At 41.2% G+C, this 26,178-nt stretch overlaps 1 protein-coding gene across 5 annotated transcripts in view; it reads left to right on the top strand.

The window, feature by feature from the left end:
• Positions 1-26,178, top strand: part of ARHGAP24 (Rho GTPase activating protein 24) — a 1,321,765-nt gene that overhangs the window by 770,956 nt on the left and 524,631 nt on the right. The gene's annotated exons all lie outside the window — the stretch shown is intronic.

Below are 26,178 nucleotides of genomic sequence, written 5' to 3'. Positions count from 1 at the left end.
TTGCATGTTAAGGACCAGGCCAATTTTTACAATTCTGACCACTGTCCCTTTATGAGGTAATAACTCTGGAACGCTTCCATGGATCCCAAATGATTCTGACATTGTTTTCTCGTGACATATTGTACTTCATGATAGTGGTAACATTTCATTGATATAACTTGTGTTTTTTGTGAAAAAAATAGAAATTTGGCCAAAATTTTGAAAATTTCACAATTTTACAACTTTTAATTGTCATGCCCTTAAATCACAGAGATATGGCATGCAAAATACTTAATAAGTGACATTTCCCACATGTTTACTTTACATCAGCACAATTTTAGAACCCAAATTTTTTTTTTCGTTAGGTAGTTAAGGGGTTAAAAGTTGACCAGCGATTTCTCATTTTTACAACACCATTTTTTTATGGTCTATATGATAGAAAATACCCAAAAGTGACACCATTCTAAAAACTTCACCTCTGGAGGAGCTCAAAACCACATTCGAGAAGTTTATTAACCCTTCAGGTGCTTCACAGGAATTTTTTGAATGTTTAAAAAAAATGAACATTTAACTTTTTTCACAAAAAAATTACTTCCAATATTTTTTATTTTACCAAGAGAAGCAGGAGAAATTGGACCGCAAAAGATATTGGGCAATTTAAGTATGCTGATACCTGATATGTGGGGGGGAACCACTGTTACAGCACATGGCAGAGCTCGGAAGGGAAGGAGCGCCTTTTGACTTTTTCAATACTAAATTGGCTGGAATTGAGATCAAACGCCATGTCGCGTTTGGAGAGCCCTTGATGTGCCTGAACAGTGGAAACCCCCCACAAGTGACCCCATTTTGGAAACTAGACCCCCAAGGAGCTTAACTAGATGTGTGGTGAGCACTTTGAACCCCCAAGTGCTTCACAGAAGTTTATAACGCCCGGGCGTGAAAATAAAAAAATCATATTTTTTCCACAAACATGACCTTTTAGTCCCCAATTTTTTTATTTTCCCAAGGGTAACAGGAAAAATTGGACCCCAAAAGTTGTTGTCCAATTTGTCCTGAGTACGCTGATACCCCAAATGTGGGAGTAAACTACTGTATGGGCACACGTTGGGGCTCTGAAGGGAAGTAGTGACGTTTTAGAATGCAGACTTTGATGGAATGGTCTGCGGGTGTCATGTCATGTTTGGAGAGCCCCTGATGTACCTAAATAATGGAAACCCCCCACAAGTGACCCCATTTTAGAAACTAGACCCCCCAAGGAACTTATCTAGATATGTGGTGAGCACTTTGAACCCCCAAGTGCATCACAGAAGTTTATAACGTAGAGCCATAAAAACAAAAAAAATCACATTTTTTCCACAAAAATGATATTTGAGGGTAAACCACTGTTTGGGTGCATGGCAGAGCTTGGAAGGGAAGGAGCACCGTTTGACTTTTTCAGCGCAGAATTGGCTGGAATTGAGATGAGACGCCATGTCACATTTGTAGAGCTCCTGATGTGCCTGAACAGTGGAATCTCCCCAATACTAACTTCAACGCTAACCCCAACACACCCCTAACCCTAATCCCAACCCTAGCCATAATCCTAATCCTAACCCTAGCCCTAACCCTAACCCTAATGAGAAAATGGAAATAAATAAAAAAAAATAATTTTATTATTTTTCCCTAACTAAGGGGGTGATAAAGGGGGGTTTGATTTACTATTTATAGCGGGTTTTTATGTTTGGCAGCTGTCACATCCTAAAAGACGCTTTTTATTGCAAAAAATAGTTTGTGCATCACCACATTTTGAGAGTTATAATTTTTCCATATTTTGACACACAGAGTCATGTGAGGTCTTATTTTTTGCGGGACGAGTTGATGTTTTTATTGATACCATTTTCGGGCACATGACATTTTTTGATCGCTTTTTATTCTGATTTTTGGGACGTAGAATGAACAAAAACCAACAATTCATGAATTTCTTTTGGGGGGGTTGTTTACACCGTTCCGCGTGTGGTAAAATTGATAAAGCAGTTTTATTCTTCGGGTTAGTACGATGACAGGGATACCTCATTTATATAAATTTTTATGTTTTGGCACTTTTATACAATAAAAACAATTTTATATAAAAAATAATTATTTTTGCATCGCTTTATTCTGCGAGCTATAACTTTTTAAATTTTTTCACTGATGATGCTGTATGGCAGCTCGTTTTTTGCAGGACAAGATGACGTTTTCAGCGGTACCATGTTTATTTATATCCGTCTTTTTGATCGCGTGTTATTGACGGTATGATGATAAAGCATTGTTTTTTGCCTTGCTTTTTTTTTGAAGAGGCTCACTATAGGAGTTAACTAGTGGGACAATTTTATAGGGCAGGTCGTTATGGATGCGGCGATACTAAATATGTGTACTTTTATTGTTTTGTTTTGTTCTTATTTACAAAAAAGATAATTTATTAGGGAATATTTTTTTTATTTATTTATTTAGGAATTTTTTAAAATTATTTTACACATTTTTTTACTTTATTGCTTTGTCCCAGGGTGGGACATTACTATATACTGTAGTGTCAGATCGCTGATCTGACACTTTGCACAGCACTGTGTAAGATCAGCGATCTGACAGGCAGTGCAGGCGGCTTCTCAGCGTCTGCTCTCAGCAGGCACTGAGAAGCCACCTCCCTGCAGGACCCAGAAGGCCCCCGTGACCAACTTGGATTTGGGGGCCTGCAGGGAGGAGGCCCTCGGAATTACTCAAGCAAATTGCGTTGTTCTGAGGGTCTCAGGGAAGCATGCAGGGAGCCCCCTCCCTGCGCGATTCTTCCCTATGCCCCCGGAACACTGCAATCATGTTTGATTGCAGTGTGCCGGGGGTTAATGTGCTGGGAGCGGTCTGTGACCGCTCCTGGCACATAGTTCCTGGTGTCAGCTGTGATAATCAGCTGACACCCGGCCGCGATCAGCTGCGCTTCCCCCGTGAACGACGCTGATCGCGATAACGTACTATCCCGTCCACGGTCATTTGGGCCAGGTCACCTGAACAGGATAGTACGTCAAATGTCAGAAAGGGGTTAATGACTTTTGGGTTTTCATTGGCTGTAAGCCATAATCATCATTATAAACAGAAATAAACACGTGAAATAGATCACTCTGTTTGTAATGACTCTATATAATATATGAGTTTCACTTTTTGTATTGAAGAACTGAAATAAATTAACTTTTTGATGATATTCTAATTTTGTGAGAAGTACCTGTATATCTATCTATCTATCTATCATCTATCTATCTGTCTATCTATCTTTTCCTTACAAATCTTACACAGACTCGACTTCTCTACTGGCATGTGACATTAGTGTTTGGACACCCTGTTTAACCCCCAAAAGAATCCATTTTGCAAACACTCTCAGACAACAAAGTCATATGAAAAATGCTAAATATACTTGTGTGGAATTATCTCTATTTTTACTACAATTCATGTAATTCTGTAATTTATCCAACGTTCCCTAATGCATAAATGGGTTGTCTGACCTTATAAATCAGAACAATGGGTTGGTAACATCATAGAAGAATGCATACTCACCCACTGTAACCCCGGTGGTTGGCACTGGAGCAGGAACATCCTGCATTTTGGGCAGCTGACCGTTGGCTTCTGTGATGTTCTATAAATCATGCCCCATTCCAGTCAACTGACCAGTGCAGCCAATCGCAGGCTTCAACAGGTGGCAGAGGAATGGCGTATTATCGCTTCCTGTCCCAGTGCTACCACCAGAACTGCCAACGCTGGAGCCACTGAGGTTAGAGATAGGGACTCTCTCTTTTTTTTATTATGTTTTTACCTACCATTTTCTTCTGTACTTTATTTTTTAATTTTGCCAACCCTATTATTCTAGGAATAGATGATTTTTAACAGTTTTAAAAAGGCAAAGATGTATCTAAATGTTGAATTTACGATAAGACGCCCCCTTTAACGCGACTGTGCAAATCTCTTTAGTTTTCATTACGTTCACTGGGTAAAGTGATTGGCACTGTTATTCTATGAGCAGATTGTAAATCAGTCAGAGGTGTGTTTAAATCATAGATATTTCCTGACTTTGTAGCACAAAATGAAGGGTATAATCTCCTGGCTTTATTCGGTAAAAACAGAAGAATGTGCCTGTCAGTCAAATCTGTCTCCGGCGGATTGTGCAGACGTTCCGGTAGCTCTATACAACGTGCGTTAAATGCTCAGAAGCTGTGCACTGCAGAGCCAGATTGAGAGTTTGCAGGATTTATATAGTTTATGGCAGTAGTTTGTATAATGGAAAGTTATTTCATTTCTTTTGATACTGTATATTTTGTACAAATTACTTTAAATCTAGAGTTAGAACAAAATGGAAACAACATGAAAAAAATAATAAAAACTGATAGATCCCAATGGCAGTGTAATTGGGCAATAGCAGTGTATCCTGATCCGGGTCTCCTGAACACTAGCTGATCCAAACATGGGTCAAGAATTTTTACTTAGCTCCAAACAGAAGCACTTACTACTAGTTTATCTCACAAGTTCGGTTTTAGGGCAGGTGCAGAAGAGCATATTTGCTGTATGAGTACGATATGATTAAACGGTGACTCACACTCAGATCAATGATAGTCAATGGAGCCGTGCACATGTCCGACTTTTTCCTCAGGTCTAGACTGTCCAAGGAAAAATTTGTTGCTTGCCCGAATTTAATCCAATATTCAGTTCTCACTCGGCCATGCAAGTCAGTGAGTGCCTGGAAACCATTGGACAGTGCTTGGATGACATTTGAGTGCAGTCCGATTTTTCATGAACTGACAGAATGGAGAAGATGGAGGTCCGTATTTTTCGGACTATGAGACGCACCGGACCATAAGACGCACTCCAAGTTTTCAGACGAAAAATAGGAAAAAAAATTATTGCGTCAAATAAGGGTCCATCTTACTGTCCGAATTCAGCTTACCAGGTAATAGGGTGTGATCAGGAGTGCTGGGGGAGCGGGGTCACAGGAGGTGTTTGGTGGTCTGGGGATGATCTGACTCATCTCGGGCTGGTGTGGCAGGTTCAGTGGTGCGGGGGCTCCACCATTTTGTGAAAGCCCGGAGCCCCCACACATCCATCTCAGGATGGTGCGCGATAATTTCACAGATGCTCGGTGGTCTCGATGTTATGCGGTGGTCTCCAGGAAAATGGCCGCAGGAGGCGGCGCATGTGCAGAATGAGATCTCGGCACCAAGATCTCATCTCCGGAGATCTCAGTCTACACGTGGGGACAAAAGTGCATCTTATAGTGCGTCTCTTAGTCCTAAAAATACGGTAATTTTTTTTCCCCATCTTCTCTTTATCTTAGAAAATCGGATCACACTGTGATCACACTCTGATTAAACTCTGAACAAAGTGTTGTTTGCATAATAAATCCAATTCTCTTTGATGAAAGAATCTACGGCCTTCTCCACCTGCCCTTACTAACATTTAACAGGGTTGTCCTCCTAACTATATTCATTTAGAAGTAGTGCACCCCAGTAAAAAGTATCTTATAACGCCTACTCAGACTTAACTAAAATTAACTCATTAGGTGCCAAATACTATAAATGCTAATATCTCCGAAAATCAGAAGCAAAAGGAAAAAAAAAACCCGCCATATTTCGCTCTGCTTCCACTATTACATCATGCGGTCAGTTCAACATGATAAATTTGGTGAAAGGTTTTACTTGGATTTATTAATCATGTCCTCTATGCTAGACATGATTAATAGATCCACGTGGACAAATTTAAGGGATACCTAGCACTTCTCATTATTATTATTATTATTATTATTATTATTATTATTATTATTATCATTATTATTTATTATTATAGCACCATTTATTCCATGGCACTTTACATGTGAAGAGGGGTATCCATAATATAAAAAACAAGTACAATTATCTTAAACAATACAAGTCACGACTAGTACAGGAGGAGAGAGGACCCTGCCCGCGGGGGCTCCCAATCATTAACCCCTTACCTACAAAGGACGTAATATTCCGTCCATGTGACTCTGGACCTAACTACCATGGACGGAATATTACGTCCCAGCGATCAGCGGCGCCCACGTGGTGAGCGCCGCTGATCGCGGCCGGGTGTCAGCTAATTATCATAGCTGACACCCGGCACAATGTGTCAGGGGCGGTCATGGACCGCCCCCGACACATTAACCCCTTGCACACCGCGATTAAAGGGAAGCATCGGCAGGGAGGGGGCTTCCTCCGTGCTTCCCTGAGCCCCCCACGGCAGCGCAATGTGCAGCGCTGCTGCGGGGGGCTCCTTTCCTCCAGGCCCCCGAATCCAAGATGGCGACAGGGGCCTGCAGGGAGCTGACTTCCTCACTGCCTGCAAAGCGCAGGCATGAGGAAGTCTGCTGCAGTGCCTGTGACAGATCGCTGATCTGTCACAGTGATCTGTGATGTGACAGATCAGCGATCTCTCACAGGACAGTGATGTCCCACCTGGGACAAGGTAATAAAGTAAAAAAAAAAAAAAAAAAGTGTTAAAAATAATTAAGAAAAAATCGCTAAATAAATTAGTAAAAAGAAAAAAAAAAAAAAATTCCACAATAAATCCATTTTTTCAAAATAAAAAAAACAAAAACAATAAAAGTACACATATTTGGTATCGCCGCGTCCGTAATGACCTTCCCTATAAAACTGTCCCATTAGTTAACCCCTTTAGCGAACCCCTTAAAAAATAAAAAACGAAGCAAAAAATAATGATTTATTATCATACCATCGAACAAAAAGTGCAATAACGCGCGATCAAAAAGACGCATATAAATATCCATGGTACCGCTGAAAACGGCATCTTGTCCCGCAAAAAACGAGCTGCCATACAGCATCATCCGCAAAAAAATAAAAAAGTTATAGCTCGCAGAATAAAGCGATACAAAAATAATTATTTTTTATATAAAATTGTTTTCATTGCAAAAAACCGACAAAACATAAAAAAAGACCTAAATGAGGTATCGCTGTAACCGTACTGACCAGAAGAATAAAAACGCTGTATCAATTTTACCGCACGCGGAACGGTGTAAACGCACCCCCCAAAAGAAATTCATGAAACGCTGGTTTTTGTTCATTCTGCGTCCCAAAAATCGAAATAAAAAGCGATCAAAAAATGTCACGTGCCCGAAAATGGTACCAATAAAAACGTCAATAAGACCTCACATGACTTGGTGGGTCAAAATACGGAAAAATTATAGCTCACAATATGTGGTGATGCAAAAACTATTTTTACGATAAAAAGCGTCTTTTAGCGTGCGATAGCCGCCAAACATAAAAACCGCCATAAATCGTAAATCAAACCCCCCGTTATCACCCCCTTAGTTAGGGAAAAATAATAAAACTAAAAGAAAATGTATTTATTTCCATTTTCCCGCTAGGGTTAGGGTTAGGGTAGGGTTAGGGTTAGGGTTAGGGCTAGGGTTAGGGTTAGGGTTAGGGCTAGGGTTAGGGTTAGGGCTAGGGTTAGGGCTAGGGTTAGGGCTAGGGCTCAGATTAGGGTTAGGGGTATGTTGAGGTTAGGGTTGGAGTTATGATTGGGGGGTTTCCACTGTTTGGGCACATCAGGTGCTCCCCGAAGGCAACATGGCGTCTGATCTCAATTCCAGCCAATTCTGCGTTGAAAAAGTCAAATGTGCTCCTTCCCTTCCAAGCTCTGCCATGCGCCCAAACAGTGTTTTACCCCCACATGTAGGGTATCAGCCTACTCAGGACAAATTACAAAACAACTTTTGGGGTCCAATTTCTCCTGTTACCCTTAGGAAAATAAAAAATTGGGGGCAAAAATATCATTTTGCGGAAAAAAATGTTTTTTTTATTTTCACGCCCAGGCGTTATAAACTTCTATGAAGCACTTGGGGGTTCAAAGTGCTCTCCACACATCTAGATAAGCTCTGTGGGGGGTCTAGTTTCCAAAATGGGGTCACTTGTGGGGAGTTTCAATAGTTTAGGTACATCAGGGGCTCTCCAAACGCACATGACACCCGCAGACCAATCCATCAAAGTCTGCATTCCAAAACGTCACTACTGCCCTTCCGAGCCCCGACGTGTGCCCATACAGTAGTTTTCTCCCACATATGAGGTATCAGCGTACTCAGGACAAATTGGACAACAACTTTTGGGGTCCAATTTCTCCTGTTACCCTTGGGAAAATAAAAAAATGGGGACTAAAAGATGATGTTTGTGGAAAAAATACGATATTTTTATTTTCATGCCCGGTCATTATAAACTTCTGTGAAGCACTGGGGGGTTCAAAGTGCTCACCACACATCTAGATAAGTTCATTAGGGGGTCTAGTTTCCAAAATGGGGTCACTTGTGGGGGGTTTCCACTGTTTAGGTACATCAGGGGCTCTCCAAAAGCAACATGACACCCACAGACCATTCCATCAAAGTCTGCATTCCAAAACGTCACTACTTCTCTTCCGAGCCCCGACGTGTCCCCATACAGTAGTTTTCTCCCACATATGGGGTGTCAGCGTACTCAGGACAAATTGGAAAACAACTTTTGGGGTCCAATTTCTCCTGTTACCCTTGGGAAAATAAAAAAATGGGGACTAAAAGATGATGTTTGTGGAAAAAATACGATTTTTTTATTTTCACGCCCGGACGTTATAAACTTCAGTGAAGCACTGGGGGGTTCAAAGTGCTCACCACACATCTAGATAAGTTCCTTGGGGGGTCTAGTTTCCAAAATGGTGTCATTTGTGGGGGGTTTCTACTGTTTTGGTACATCAGGGGCTTTCCTAACGCGACATGGTGTCCGATCTCAATTCCAGCCAAAAACGTCAAATGGCGCTGCTTCCCTTCCGAGCTCTGCCATGCGCCCAAATAGTGGTTTACACCCACATGTGGGGTATCAGCGTACTCAGGATAAATTGCACAATATCTTTTAGGGTCCTGTTACTTTTGGAAAAATAAGAATTGAGGGTGAAAAGATCATTTTTGTGGAAAAAAATATGATTTTTTAATTGTACTGCTGTACGTTATAAACTTCTGTGAAGCCCTTGGGGGTTCAAAGTTCTCACCACACATCTAGATAAGTTCCTTGGGGGGTCTAGATTCCAAAATGGTGTCATTTGTGGGGGGTTTCCACTGTTTTGGTACATCAGGGGTTTTCCAATCGCGACATGGTGTCCAATCTCAAATCTAGCCAAAAACGTCAAATGGCGCTGCTTCCCTTCCGAGCTCTGCTATGCGCCCAAATAGTCATTTACACCCACATATGGGGTATCAGCGTACTCAGTACAAATTGCACAATAACTTTTAGGGTCCTGTTACCCTTGGAAAAATAAAAATTGCGGGTGAAAAGATCATTTTTGTGGAAAAAATATGATTTTTTAATTGTACCGCTGTACGTTATAAACTTCTGTGAAGCCCTTGTGGGTTCAAAGTTCTCACCACATATCTAGATAAGTTCCTTGGGGGGTCTAGTTTCCAAAATGGGGTCACTTGGGGGGTTTCCACTGTTTAGGTACATCAGGGGCTCTCCAAACGCGACATGGCGTCCGATCTGAATTCCAGCCAATTTTGCATTGAAAAAGTCAAACGGCGCTCCTTCCCTACTGAGGTCTGCCATGCGCCGAAACAGTGGTTCCCCCCCACATATCAGGTATCAGCGTACTCAGGACAAATTGCACAATAACTTTTGCAGTCCAATTTCTCCTGTTACCCTTGGTAAAATAAAGAAAATTGAACCTGAAGTATTTTTTTTGTGAAAAAAAGTTAAATGTTCATTTTTTTTAATATTCAAAAAATTCCTGTGATGCACCTAAAGGGTTAATAAACTTCTTGAATGTGGTTTTAAGCATCTTAAGGGGTGCAGTTTTTAGAATGGTGTCATTTTTGGGTATTTTCTATCATATAGACCCCTCAAAGTGGCTTCAAATGTGAAGTGGTCCCTAAAAATAAAATGGTGTTGCAAAAATGAGAAATCGCTGGTCAACTTTTAACCCTTATAACTTCCTAACAAAAAAAAATTTTGGTTCCAAAATTGTGCTGATGTAAAGTAAACATGTGGGAAATGTTATGTATTAAGTTTTTGTGTGCCGTATCGCTGTGATTTAAGGGCATAAAAATTCAAAGTTGGAAAATTGCGAAATTTTCAAAATTTTCGCCAAATTTCCGTTTTTTTCACAAATAAACGCAAGTTATTTGAATGCAATTTTACCACTAACATGAAGTACAATATGTCACGAGAAAACAATGTCAGAATCACCGGGATCCATGGAAGCGTTCCAGAGTTATGACCTCATAAAGGTACAGTGGTCAGAATTGTAAAAATTGGCCCGGGAGTTAACGTGCAAACCACCCTTGGTAGTGAAGGGGTTAATGCATTACTTATGTGATGTTCAGCTAAAATGCAATCTGATGAAATCTAATATATTTCTGTAAGGCCAGGGTCCAGTAGCATAGCTACCAGGTGAGGGGGTTAAGGGGGTGATTGCCCCAGGCCCCACGCTCAGAGGGCCCCTCCTGAGGCTACGCTACCCTTAACTGATCAGCGTGGATTGCGGTCTGCAGAATGGCTAAGGCATTAACGCTTGAGCTTGAAATGCGGCAAGGAAGGGGATCCAGGCTCTGAGGAGATTGCACAGAAATGTCCTGGTGGATATCGTTGATTTTTTTCTAGGAAAAGAGTGGCCAGATCCTCACCACTGAGGTTCATGATGGGGGCTTGTGCTCTAGGGCTCAAGAGGGATTTTAGGTTTTCAAAAAGTAATTTTGGATTGTTAGCTAATGAAGTGATGACGGTGGTGGAGTAGGATTGTTTTGCCAGATGAAGGGCAGAGTTTTAAGCTTTGAGCTTGAATTTATAGTGGATGAAATCCTCTGCTAAAAGTGATTTTCTCCACAGACGCTCAGTGCACCTTGAGCAACGCTGAAGAAAGCATGTTTGCATTGCATGCCAGGGTTACCGTTGTCTGTGTTGGATCTTTCTGGGTGTGGCAGGTGCTGCTTCATGAAGGGCGCTCTGCAATGTATTATTGTAGTGTGACAACGCTAAGTTTGGACAGGAGTGGGAGGAGATGGGAGCTAAAGATGAGTGTAGATTGTCCATAAGCTGTTGGGTGTTAATGGTATGTGTATTCCAATAAGTGTGGTAAGTGGGGGTGTCCCGGGTGAGGGGCAGTTCTTGACAGAGAATACATAAACCCATACAGAATATAGAAAATATGGACAGGATTTACAAGCTGAGGCTGAATTTAGTCCTAACCTCATGATCTGAACTAACAACCACAGGCATATACGAGGCTGCTAGTTTGGAATAGTAAACCAGTATCCTATCCGGGCATTGCGGTTTGTATACAGACCATGGAACACAGGCAACCTGGACATAATATTGGAGTGTGAAACAGGGGAATTTAGTTAATTATTTAATGGAAAAGAATCTGTCAAGACTAATATTGATACCCGGTAAAGGTAAGATGCCGTCATTTTTGTTTGTAGAACATTCCATCCAAGTGATGTCAAGCTAGACTGCTTCTACAATCTTATGGAGTTATTTTCAGTATAAATTGTAATATGTGTCTGTTTACAATGTAACAAGCTCAGACAAGGTCCACATGGAACTTGAAACAGAATGATGTCATATTATAATTAAGTCCTAACAGAGCACTAGGATTTTCTATTTCTGGACTCGTTACCCTCCATGGCTACATCATACATTAGAACATCTGTCATTTACATTAACTAGCAATACAGTCTTAGAATTCAGTCTGCACACCTGTATTTTCAGGTTTTGGTCTGCTCAACATCCTTTTTAGATTGTCCATTGACAGTTTTTACAAATTAGAATGCATCTGCAAACACAAGTTCCTTCACAAAATAGAAAAAAATACAACAAAATCAACTTACATGTAAGTAATAGCTGATGCATGGCAGCTTTTTTTTTATGTTACAAGTAACATTTTGTGGCTAATGTTAGACTTCATCCACCTAATTCTAGTGAATTATTTAGTTTCTTCATAAAATAGAAAAAAAATCTGTTGAATATTTCTAATAATTATTGCGAAGAATATTGGAGATATAATTCCATGTCAATCATTTATATCTTATTTGGCGTGGGATTATACAAACCACTTCAGTGTGCAGTTGTAACAGAATACCTAGTAGCAGCAGGGGGGTGGAGGGTCAAAGGATTGTGAGTGTCAGTACTCACAATTTAACCAGCTCAGAGCAGAACAAAAGGCTTGCTCACCATGTGGATACCATGCTGTCGAAATTGCTTTGCTAAGTCAGCTATGATTCCATAAGGAGTTGTGGAGATAGTATTTATCCTAGTCGTACTTCGTGTATATTTCCGAGATCCCAGGTCAGACAGAACACCTTCCAGGGTCTTGATCCATTCTAGCCTCACAGGGTGGGGAGATATGTAGAACAGATAGTAGGAAACATAGCAAAGATGTGTTTGGTCTTATCACATAGTAGGGGCCTGGCTGGATTCAAATGGCACTAGAACTGCTGCCCTAGGACCATTCAGAAAGTCATTATGGTCTTTCACAGGTTTTGGAGTTTGCAGCTGCAGAGGTAAGGGGATGGGATTTAGGCTCAGCCCGGAGGGCAGGAGGAAAGTGACCCAGAGGGGCTAAATGCTTGTGTAAAGCATCGCTTAATGCTTTTTCTCTGCGGAGGTCGCAACAACATATCGTGTGGGGATAAGTCAAGGAATAGAGGGGACTACAAGCCTCCCATGTGGCAGCTCCTCCTAGCAAGCCAGGCCTTTCATCCACTGGTAAATAAAATAACAGAAATACATATATAAATACAAATACATAAATAAATGGTAACTCACCCATATATTCTGCTTATATCTTTTGTCCTACCACTATCTGTATTTGTATTTGTATATCTAACCATTGTATATGTGTAACCATTGTGTATATATTGTACTGTTTAGTATGCCCTTAAGGCGATTAAATATATAATTTAACCTTGGGCCGTTCTTCTATCTCGATCCACAAATCCACACGTCCATTTCTCGGTTTAATTTTCCATGCTACCGTGGCTGGTTTCTAGCCCGATATAATTCTGTTAATGGACCGGGCTTATATTGAATGAGGTACTGGTGGCAGTTCTACCGGGCTGACATGGTTCTGTGTCACTGGGGCTAGTGAAAGGTGCCTCTCAGCCTGTCAGGGTTGTAGACGAGAGTATTGACACGTCTAAATCTGTGCCAAGCTGACCTTCTTTGTCCCCAGGGATTGCGGAACGTCACGTTGGTACAAGTAGGGAGGATCCTGCTGACGTAATATTGACATCAGGTGGATCCTTCACATCTGGTGTGGATCCTTCACATGTGCTGGCAGCAGAGGGATTCTGCATGATCTCGCTAGTGTCATCCTTCACAATTATTATTCCAATGAGAAAAAAACTATACTAGCATAAAGGAAGACAATCACATTTCTAGTGGTTTATGCACTACAGAAACCATGGAAGTCGATGGGCTCACACAGTGTCACTCTATTTTCATAAAGCGAGAATACAGATGTTTTTCTATAGGATTCATAGAGAAAACGATAAAAAATTAGGCTTGCTCATACAGAGATAAGAATATTTCAGTAATTCAGTGCTATATGACAGCACAAAAAAAGAAGCATAGGAATTGACTAGTCTTCATTCTGCATTTCCGGCTTAAGGCTAAGTGTAGACCAGCAGATTTTTTGGCATCAGAGAAAATCGGATCAAATATGCTAATCACACTCTAATCAGACTCCGTTTCATCAGAGTGTGATGACAGTGTGCTCCCTTTCTCTCGGATGAGGAGAAGAAAAAATTCTCCATTGTGTCATCCCGTGAAAATTTGACTGCACTCAGATGTTATCCAAGTGTAGTCTGATTATTTCCAGAGACTCATAGACTTGCATGGCCGATTGCTACCCAAAAATCGGATCAAGCTTGGGCATGCAGTGATTTTTTTTCCTCCGACAGACTCATCTTTCCAAATGCTATCTGATATTTTGTCAGATCCCACTTGGAATGATAATACGGTCATCTGCACAAGCCCTTAGGTTGCTTTCATACTAACACAATTTTGGTCAGTGTGCTGTCTGTGAACCCAATGGACTGCACACTGATCGAGGTCAATGTGCTTGTGGACAGGAGCAATTTTTGGTCTAAGGCCGGTGTCACACTAGAGAGAAATGCGGACGAGTGAGAGGCGTTAAAACCACGCATTGCACACGAACCAATGATACTCTATGGGGTAGCTCCCATCAGCCGTATATTTCTCGCGTATATTTTACGGGCCGTGCCAATCGCTGCATGCTATGATTGTCAGCGTACTATGCCCTTAGTACGCCAATGCAAGTCTATGGGTGCACAAAAAAAACGCATTACACACGGACCAGGTGTGTGACTTGCGAGAAATACGCACCCGGTGTCCTTGAGAAAAGCAGGCAATTCAGTGCGCGATACAGTAAAATCACACTGACAGGTTTAATAAAAAAATTAAAGAATAGATATATACAGATAGCATACACATATATATATTTCATACAGTTCTACATAGCAAAATAGCCGCTAAATCAGTTGCCGGCTTCTGTAAAATCATTCCCCGACCCGAGATGAAATGACACATGGTTTGCATACAGTAAACCATTTCATTTCATGTATTTTTTATATGTCCCTGACTAATAATTAAATTAGGGTTTGTGTGTAAAATTTGGGATGCCTAGGTGTTAAATTAAGGAGTTAATTTGTTGGAAAAAAATGTGTGGGCTCCTGCGGCAAAATCGCAACCAGAGAGGTAAAGCAGGTTCGTGAGGGCAGATTTTAATAGCCTTGAGAGGGACCATTGTTCTTGGCCCCCCCGGCTACAAAAATCTGCCCCCAGACACCTAAGAAAGGCGCATCCATAAGATGCGCCTTTTCTGGCACTTATCCTCTCTATTCCCATTGCCCTGTAGATGTGGCTAATGGGTTAATATTAATGGGTTAATGTCATCTTGCAATTGGAAGGTGACATTAAGCCGATTAATAATGGAGAGGTGTCAATTAGACACTTATCCATTATTAACCCTAGACTATTAAAGGGTTAAAAAATACACACAGACATTAATTAAAAATTATTTTAATGAAATAAAGACACCTAGTTTTTGACAAGATTTATTGCTCTGGTAATCCATAAATAAACCATCGACCTGTAATAAAAAGAAAACAAAAAAGCAACCATAATAATAATAATCTTTATTTATATAGCGCCAACATATTCCGCAGCGCTTTACAGTTTAACAGTTTCAAAACACAAGTCATAAGTAACAGCATTAACAATACAATAATTGAAGCAAAATAAGACGAAATGAGACGACCCTGCTCGTGAGAGCTTACAATCTACAATGAGGTGGGGGAGATACAAAGTACAGGTGTGTATTTAGAATTGTGTATTTACAATGAAGGTCGAAGGTCCAGCCATCTTGAGGGAGTGAAGGATGGATGGAGATAGTGAATGGGCTACACAAGCACACTTACACAGAGAATTACTTTGATCAGTGAACGTGATAGGCCGCTCTGAACAAATGTGTTTTGAGGGAGAGCCTGAAACTATGCAAATTGTGGATGGTCCTAATTTCTTGGGGCAGAGCATTCCAGAGGATTGGCGCAGCGTGGGAGAAGTCTTGGAGTCAGGAGTGGGAGGTACGGATTAGTGCAGAGGTTAGTCGAAAGTCGTTTGCAGAGTGCAGCGATCGGCTAGGCCAATAGACAGAAATGAGGGAAGAAATGTAAGGGGGTGCCAACTATATCCTTACCTCTCTGCTGCTCAGTCAGGTCCCCCGCTGCAATCCATCAGAAAGGGTTAAGTGACCGGTGCTAATGCGACTAGCCCCATGTAAACCACTGCCAGAATGAATTATTTCATCTCTGCGCAGCCTCCCTGGCTAATGAACTAATTACTGTGGGAAAGTTTCTGTATTTTTTCCCATGCTCATTAGTTCACCTCAGGTCAGCCAGGGGACTCCGTGCAGCCTCAGAGACGTCAGTGGGAGTCCCCGCCTGACCTGAGGTGAACTGATGACCGTGGGAAAAAAGTCAGAAACTTTCCCACGCTAATTAGTTCATCTCCAGGCAGCTAGTGAGGCTGCGCAGAGCTAAACTAATTTATTCTGAAGTAGTTTACAGTGGGACTGGTCGCATTAGCACCGGTCCTCAATGTAAACTATTTAACCCCTTGTGAAGGTTTACAGCGTGGGACATGACTGACCGGCGGAGAGGTAAGGATATTGGTTTTTTATGTTATTTTTTTTTTTGCAGGTCATGGTTTTACTTTGGAATAGCAGAGTAATAAAAATTAGTCAAAAATGTGGTGTCTTTACAACGAATTAACCCCTTAAATTAACACCTACACCTCCCAAATTTTACACACAAGCCCTCATCTAATTACTAAAGAAAGACATATAAAAAAAAATGAAATGAAATGGTTTACTGTATGTAAACCATGTGTCATTTCATGTCGGGTTTTGGAATGATTTTAATGAAGTCAGCAAATGTTTCAGCGACTATTCGGCTATGTAGAACTATATGAAATATAAATAAATATATTGTGAGGTAGCGCTGTCATTTAAGTAGGGGATCACTCGCTTGGCATCCACAAAATCAGATCTGGCACATGTTTTCCGTAAACTCAGAACGGTCCATGTGGTTTATTAAACATCATAAACCATGACCAGCAATATATAAATGGCATAGCGTCCATGACAGAGCTTCACTCTGTTAGCAATGTCCAATACGCAGGCTTTTCAGCCTCACAGTTATATCTCACCCCGTCAGGGTTCTCTCATGGCTGCTTCGCCATACTGCAGACATTCATTCCCTCCAGGGAACTCTCAGGCACTTGCAGCCATTAAACACAGCGTCCACACGTGCTGTCAGGCAGGAATCCTCATCTCAGCGGGACCTTCCACACTAGACCAACCAGGTCCCAGCATTCACCCCCATGTGACCTACCCTGGCCACATTATGTGGTCCATAGCCATGCCCACCAGGTCACATGACTCTGACCTCATCACAGGTCCTTCAAACCTTTACACACTCTTTACAATAGTGTTTTAAACACACCCCCTGGGTGGGCTTGTAGGTAACCAGGTCCGCCCATCTCTCTAGTTACCTGGAGACTTCTCCCTTACACATTGAAACAACACCTCAGCAGTATCACTGCTGATCAACACATAAGTCTCCATCCCAAAGCCACCCACTTTGAGATACATAACGGCTATTCAGTATTCTGCCATTCATCCTTTCTCCTGGGACAATCACAGCGCCCCCTAGCGGACTCAGTGGTTACTACACCACAATATATATATATATATATGTGTGTGTGTCTCTATAACATGTGTATACATATATATATGCATTCTATGTGTCTATATCTATTCTTTCGTTTGTGTTTGAAAATCTGTCATTGGGCTCCATTATATGTCCATTTTGCAAGCCTGCGAGAAAAAAACATATATGGATCACATACGGATTACTTACAGATGCTTACATGGGCAAAATTACACGGCCACACCCTGACAACGGATGACATACGGATCACTATTTAGGGACCATTTCTACGTGTTACGGCCGTAAAATACAGACCATATTTTTATACGTTGTGTGTGACTCCAGTAGGACTTATCCTCATTTGCGATTAAAAAAAGGTCCGATTTCTGGACTGTAAAAAAGGGTGGCGTGCTATGCGAGTGTCATGCGATTTATATGTGATTTTTAATCTTTCCATTCGTTTTACATCCGTTTTCAATCCGTTTCTTTTTTGCAGCAACTATTTTTCTAGTCATTTACAGGACCATTTACAGAGTTCTATACCACAGAATGGTGATGTATCCATTTAAAACGGATGAAAAACAGATGGTCCGTTTTTGGTCCTTTTTTTAATCGCACCCATTGACTTGCATTGGCGAAAATCGCAGCATGCTGCGATTTTTTTCTCAGTCCGATTTTGGATGGGAAAAAAATCGCAAGTGAGATGTCACCCATTGACTAACATTGGTCAGAGTGCAATCCGATTTTATCGCCAGTGAGTATGAGCCCTAAGTGTGAAACTTGCAGCATGTAGTAGTTTTGTCCATCACACACGTGAGTCAGTGTTTGATTTAAATGTAATACATGGCATGCAGTTCATTGTCATGGATGCAATAATAGGAAATGACTGGGTGGTGAACTGCCACATTTGTCTTAACATATTTAAGAAGCAACAGGTACAGAGGGCAGAAGTTCCCAAAATAAACAAATCCATCACTCAGCTTTCAGATAATAGCTGTACGTGTTTCTTTTAAAAAAAAAATTTACAGTCAGGTAATTTATATAAGGAAAAGGGAACACAGGCTCAGTTTGTACACATAAGGTCATCGTAAAATTACCCATTATTAAATTAGTATGATTTAATAAATACTGATATGGCCGGCCATACACCTTACTTGGCTGTTGGCAGAACAATGGTTCAGTTGACCGTACGTCCGACACCTATCATGGCCGACTCTCTCATACACAGGAGAGCAGACTTGGCAGAGCGCTCTTGTGTTCTCTATGAGACAGCCGCTGCCAGACATGTCTGGTAGCATGTAATCTCATAGAGAAAATAAGTATAGGCAGTCCAGAATCGGACATGGTGGATCCTTAAATCCTGAACGCTTCCGACACCAGGAGGCACGGCCAATGTTAGACAAATGAGTCTTGCGGCCTTAAATAAGGTTAGTAATTAAAGTATTTAAAATAAATACTACTACCTAACACAAAATGTTCTCCTGATCTAATCACTTCTGAATGTCCTGTCCTAATGACATTAGTGAATATGTGATTAGTAGTCATTCTCGATGCTGTCATGCAAGTCATCAAGCCTAAATGTTCCACCATGTTCCTTCCTGTATATTTATAGATTATCATACTGATCGCACTCTGATTTCTCTATAGTTATTTTATTCATTGCAATGTCAAGGGTTATAATTTGCTGCTCATGTTTTATGCATGCCGAGTACTTACATCTAGCTCCAGATGAAAAAAATGTGGAAGTGCAGGCAAACGTGTTGTGGTCAGCAGCAGACAGAGCACAGTGTCCTCTCTTATACATTGAAAGGTATAGAAAACCCAAGTCATATAGTTTGTCTTTAATATGCTGATTAATAACCAAGCTATATATCTCCCCATTCATATATGCTTACGAATGGTAACTTGTACATAAGAGCTAAATGCTCTGAATCCAGCCAGCTGTCATTTTGCTGCATGCTTTAGAGGGCTGGGGAAGGGTTGAAATGATAAAATACATTATACCCACCTGTCATAGGCCCTCATCTGTCTTATTTTGCCACTACCACAACTACCCGGTTCACTGCATCGCACTGAGGCCAGCGATTGGCCTAATACAGTCTCGTGGAGGGGAGAGGATATGATGCATGTAATGTAGGGGAGGGCAGAGGACCGGTGATTGATGTATTTTATGTAAGGGATAGAATGCGTTCTCTGTTGGGTACCAATACATTTAATGGAATCACAAGGGTGCAAGGGTGGTGATAACTAGTAATGAAAAAAGTTGATGGCATCACAAATGTAAACTCACACTTGCCAACCTTTCAGGAGGCACCTAGGCCTCTTTCACACTTCAGTTTTTTGTGTCAGTTAAAATCCACCAAAAGGACGGATAGCGGATCCGTTTTAGTACTGATGACAACGGATGGCACCACGGATCTGCCAAATGAAGAATGTTAAAGGAATCGCAGCCTGGAAAAGGAGAGAGAGAGAGAGAGAGAGAGAAGCAAAATAAAAATCTTGTCGATTTGATGCCTTTTCATGGTAACAAAAATAAATTGTTTGATGTTATAAAGCAAGCTTTCAAGACTACTTAGGTCTTCAAAGTGTCTCAGGAGCCATTTTTCACCATGACAATGCCCCAGGCCTCAACCTATGCACACATTAAATATCCTGAAGCTCCTTTTTTACACTTTTTACACAAGGTCCATTATAAATGAGGACCAAATCTAAATGCAAAACTGTATGCGTGAATCTTCGCAATGTGACTACTGCAATTTGATCTATAGGACCATAGTAAGTCTAGTAGTGCAGCACAGCTCCACAGTGTCATGATCCAGTGTTGGATCTGGCGGTATTAAAAGCACAAAGTGAACTTTTTTTACTTTGGTTGAGTTCAAAGGTGTTTTGACTGTCCCCGGTGGTGGTTAGCGGTATCGCACCATAGGTTTAGGTTAATGTTCACTTAATTAGGGATCAGGTGTGACTCCCTATAAAGGTGTGCTTAGGTGGTTCACTCACCGCTGGTGATATTTCTTTCTGAGTTGTTGGAGAGCCTGGTGGAAGGATGGAGCGGGATAGGAGTCCAGCGCAGTCAGCCAGAGAGGATGAGTGCCAGCTAATGGTGTCTGCAGGAAGGACTGGCATGGCTTGGTGGAGTCGCAGTTTGTGGTGTCGGCGGGAAGTGCGGGCATGGCTTAGAGGAGTGGTGACTAGGAAGAGAGTTGCACTCAGCATGTTCGACTTGGTTGCTGAGAACTGGACTCGAGCATGCTTGGATTCTTGGCAGAGGCTGGACTCATCTTGGGACTCTGTGTACTGGACTGCTGCAAGTGGTGATGGACTCTGCTCCCAGGCTGCACGATGGTGACGGATCCAGTTATGTGATGGATCAGGGTGGAGGAGAAGATGCACACAGGTGGTGGACTCTGTTGCTAGGAGCGCACGCAACAGAGCAAAGATAAGTGGTGTTTCCCCTGTATTGTCTCTTTCCTCATGTGTGTTATTAGTGCAGTGGTGGGATTAGTCTCCGCACCGACCCATTCCCTAGTGAGGGTTTAGGCTCAGGGCGAGCAAGGGCGTTAAGGTACGCGTGCGCCGACAGGTGCGGAGCCTGTTTAGGGAATGTGAGGAGTGTAGGGACACTGGCTCAGGGGAGTGCAGGAGGTCTCCTTTTCCCCATTCCCTATCGCAGGGCCCACCATTGTTAAAGTTACCCAGGTTCCCCCCTTATTATTTAAATGCGCCTTACTGGAGGCGGTGTTTCCAGATATATGTATGCATGGCGTGTAATACCTAAATCCGCCAGGTGGAGGCGGCGTATCCACCTGCACGCTTTATTATTTAAATTCGCCCCACTGGAGGCGGTGTATCCAGGGTCACGTGTGTTATGGGTTCGCCTTGCGACATCATCTGCGTCCTGACACACGTGACCATGACACACAGTTTTTTGTTTGAAGTTACTTATTAAAGATGGATTGGTTCAATGAAGCATACATGGCTACAAGTAATAATTATCTGGCACATTACAAATCTCATTGGAAAAGCAACCAAATAAACACGGTTTTTACAAGTAAATACATTTACTAAATTTGTTTAACAAGTAATTCAAAAACTTTTGCTAAATACTTTGTAAGAATGGTGTAAAGTAAGATCTACGTATTTCCCTTTACACTGCTAATGATTCAGGGTTAAGGGCAAGATTACCACTTTCATTGATATTTCATTGATATAGAATGGTCTGACATTAAACACTGAAACGACACCAATTTAATATCATATAATGTAAATAAGAACAGAAGAAAAAAAATATTTGTTAGAATGTTGAAAAAAAATGCAGCTTCTCCATCGTTGCTCAAAAAAATGAGCTCATAGAGATGAGCAGATCAGGCAAAATTCTAATTCGCCTGTTCCCGCAGATTTTGCCAGGAAATTCGATTCGCAGATTCTAATTTAATGTTCCTTATTATGATGTAGGCCAGGGTCACACATGCGATATACTTGCACGAGTCTCGCGTCTCAATACCCGGCACTGCCGTCAGCACTCGGGACCGGAGTGTGCGGCTGCATGTATTTCTATGCAGCTGAGTGCTCCGGTCCCGTGTGCCGGCGGCAGTGTGAGAATTGAGACGCGAGACTCGTGCGAGTTTATCCCATGTGTGACCCTGGCCGTAGGGTCTCTCTAGACCACAGATAATAGTGCATGTTAAATGTAAAAAAAATGCTCACTTCTCCAGAGCATGCGCAGTAACTGCAGAGCCTGCTGGCGGCTGGAAGCCCCGGCCTAGAGTGAACACCAGGCCAAAAATGCATCAAAGGTGCAGAAGACAGGACGGTGGGCAGAGAGAAGCGGTGATGGCTAAAGATATGAGCAGTGAGGTGAGTATGTTTTTGCTTTAACCCCTAGCTGGCCCTCTACTGTTTCAGCAAGTGGGAGGCCACAGATAGTCGCTATTTTGATGAACTCAAGCTGATCAAATTACAAAAATATTTGTATTCTCCAGAATGCAGAATTTTGTAAAATTTGAGTAGAATTCAATTGCACTCAAACAAGTTCGTCCATCTCTGTTTTATTCTGCAGATAGTAGTACGGTAGTATCAAATATATGTACTTTTTTGGGGAGGAGGTGAGAAGATGAAGAAATGTCAGTTTTGCCATTTTTCCTTTTGTTACCGTGTTCACTGCATGAGACAAATTTATATTTTTAAAATTCAGATAATAATGGACATAGGGATACCAAATTTGTTTAATTTTTTTTAATTAAATATGTGTGTTTAGTAATTAAAATTAAAATGAAATTTTACATTTTGAATTATTTTTTCCCAGGGAACTTGTTTGATTTCAGCTACAATAAATTGAAGTACTTTTTATTAGTTTTTTTATCTGCCTTCTCTAACCTTCCACAATCAGCCTCTAGCAGTTAGCGATACATGCTGGCTGTTCAAATGAATACCCAACCATACAATACATGACTGGTCCATCAGAGCAGCTGTCCATCGGGCTCTCAAAAGTAAGGGCCCCTATACAAGAGAATCCCCCATTGTGATGCACTGACAATGCCCCAGGCCTCAACCTATGCACACATTAAATATCCTGAAGCTCCTTTTTTACACTTTTTACACAAGGTCCATTATAAATGAGGACCAAATCTAAATGCAAAACTGTATGCGTGAATCTTCGCAATGTGACTACTGCAATTTGATCTATAGGATCATAGTAAGTCTAGTAGTGCAGCACAGCTCCACAGTTTTTTGTTTGAAGTTACTTATTAAAGATGGATTGGTTCAATGAAGCATACATGGCTACAAGTAATAATTATCTGGCACATTACAAATCTCATTGGAAAAGCAACCAAATAAACACAGTTTTTACAAGTTAATACATTTACTAAATTTGTTTAACATGTAATTCAAAAACTTTTGCTAAATACTTCGTAAGAATAGTGTAAAGTAAGATCTACGTATTTCCCTTTACACTGCTAATGATTCAGGGTTAAGGGCAAGATTACCACTTTCATTGATATTTCATTGATATAGAATGGTCTGACATTAAACACTGAAACGACACCAATTTAATATATCATATAATGTAAATAAGAACAGAAGAAAAAAAATATTTGTTAGAATGTTGAAAAAAAATGCAGCTTCTCCATCGTTGCTCAAAAAAATGAGCTCATAGAGATGAGCAGATCAAGCAAAATTCTAATTCGCCTGTTCCCTCAGATTTTGCCAGGAAATTCGATTCGCAGATTCTAATTTAATGTCCCTTATTATGATGTAGGCCAGGGTCACACATGCGATAAACTTGCACGAGTCTCGCGTCTCAATACCCGGCACTGCCGTCAGCACTCGGGACCGGAGTGTGCGGCTACATGTATTTCTATGCAGCTGAGTGCTCCGGTCCCGTGTGCCGGCGGCAGTGTGGGAATTGAGACGCGAGACTCGTGCGAGTTTATCCCATGTGCGACCCTGGCCGTAGGGTCTCTCTAGACCACAGATAATAGTGCATGTTAAATGTAAAAAAAATGCTCACTTCTCCAGAGCATGCGCAGTAACTGCAGAGCCTGCTGGCGGCTGGAAGCCCCGGCCTAGAGTGAACACCAGGCCAAAAATGCATCAAAGGTGCAGAAGACAGGACAGTGGGCAGAGAGATGCGGTGATGGCTAGAGATATGAGCAGTGAGGTGAGTATGTTTTTGCTTTAACCCCTAGCTGGCCCTCTACTGTTTCAGCAAGTGGGAGGCCACAGATAGTCGCTATTTTGATGAACTCCATCTGATCAAATTACAAAAATATTTGTATTCTCCAGAATGCAGAATTTTGTAAAATTTGAGTAGAATTCAATTGCACTCAAACAAGTTCGTCCATCTCTGTTTTATTCTGCAGATAGTAGTACGGCAGTATCAAATGTATGTACTTTTTTGGGGAGGAGGTGAGAAGATGAAGAAATGGCAGTTTTGCCATTTTTCCTTTTGTTACCGTGTTCACTGCATGAGACAAATTTATATTTTTAAAATTCAAATTATAATGGACATAGGGATACCAAATTTGTTTAATTTGGGAATTTTTTTTAATTAAATATGTGTGTTTAGTAATTAAAATTAAAATGAAATTTTACATTTTTAATTATTTTTTCCCAGGGAACTTGTTTGATTTCAGCTACAATAAATTGAAGTACTTTTTATTAGTTTTTTTTTATCTGCCTTCTCTAACCTTCCACAATCAGCCTCTATCAGCTAAGGAAATAGCAGTTAGTGATGCATGCTGGCTGTTCAAATGAATACCCAACCATACAATACATGACTGGTCCATCAGAGCAGCTGTCCATCTGGCTCTCAAAAGTAAGGGCCCCTATACAAGAGAATCCCCCACTGTGATATACATATGACCTAAAAGTGATTGTCTCATAGGTAACTGTATCGCATTTTAATTTGGAGAGGGTAGCTAAACTGAATTACTAAATCTTTGCCCCTTGTGAAATCTAATTATTCTTCATATGGGACCTGTTTGGCCCCTTAACTTTAAAGGGTCTTCTTCTTCATCACTGCTTCCTCTTAGTTATGAGATTAAATGCGCCAGGACTGATTTGTTTCCACAATATGTACTCTGTGCATACACTAAGGCCCCCGATTCATCAAGAGTTGTTCATGCTAGGCTTGATGAGGGGTCGTGTTGGAATCAGACACTCTTATTAAATGGTGTCTCGGTACACCTCGCCATAAATTCGTCCCCTGTACTTTACACCAGAAATCTTACTCCAGCCTCTGACTGAAGTGAGTTTTCTGGTGTAAGGTACAGGGAACGAATCATCAACATTGACGATATGTGTGTCAATCTTAATCAAGATTGTCCTGGAGTAAGATGCCCCAGTTTTATTAAAGAGAATCTGTCACCATGTTTTTGCGATGTACTCTGACAGCAGTATGATGTAGGGGCAGAAAACTCTGGTTGCAACGATGTATCATTTATTTGTCTACTGGTTGCAGTTCTGATAAAATCAGTGTTTTCTTTGCTGCAGATCTAGCAGTTCTCTCAGTGCTGAGCTCTGGATAACCCAGCCCACACCACTGATTGACAGGGTTACACACAAGAGGAAGTCTAAATGTAGTGAGACAACTAGTCCTATATTGATAATGACCTACTGATAAAACACTGATTTTATTGAAATGACAACCAGCCCAGTAAGTGAAACATCACTTGAATCAGGGTCTCTGCCTCAACATGCTGCTCTCAGATTAAATATCAAAAGCGTAATGACAGATTCCCTCTGTGAGGTATGTGCCTTCTAATTAATTTGGCAATTCTATCCGTGCCTTGTATCATTGTAAGAAATATACGCAGGTCATGTCATAGTTAATGACACATTTATGGCATAAATTATGATGAATTTGTTGGGATGTGCTTGGTCACGTCGCCTCTCATTACGTTCTGGCCATTATTATAAAAAAGTTGTCAGAAATGGCGTGAACATGACATTTTTATGTACTTATGAGATATTTGGAAAATTGCAAACAGTTTTATGCCGTTTGATAAATCAACCTCATAGGGTTTGCAGCTTTGCCTTCTGTCCATCCAGTGAGAGGGTAAGAAAGGTTGTGGACCACTACAGTTAAGGAAATAATGGATCTAAGATCCACATTCAGCTCTGACAGATAATCACAATCTACATCCAGTGCCCTATGAGTAGTGACAACCAATGACTCCCTACAGTAGTCCAGAGTCCCCCATTACTAGTATAATGACAGCCAAGGTTTCCCCTTAGGCCTCTGTCACACATCAGTTTTTTACAATCAGTTGCAATCCATCAAAGTTTTGAAAAAATGGATCATGATGCGACGGATCAGTTTTTTTGACGGTTCCGTCAGAGCAGCTGTAGATTATGGTAAACTTTGTCCCTTGGGGAGGAAACAGAAGGAGAGAGAGAGCTTTCTCCTGAATGGAAAACTGCAC

This window comes from Dendrobates tinctorius, unplaced genomic scaffold, assembly GCF_039654945.1.
Source record: "Dendrobates tinctorius isolate UK_male_01 unplaced genomic scaffold, ASM3965494v1 ptg000011l, whole genome shotgun sequence".
Taxonomy (NCBI): Eukaryota; Metazoa; Chordata; class Amphibia; order Anura; family Dendrobatidae; genus Dendrobates; species Dendrobates tinctorius.
Note: the sequence above shows the minus strand (reverse complement) of the source record. Positions and strands in the feature narration are given on the sequence as shown.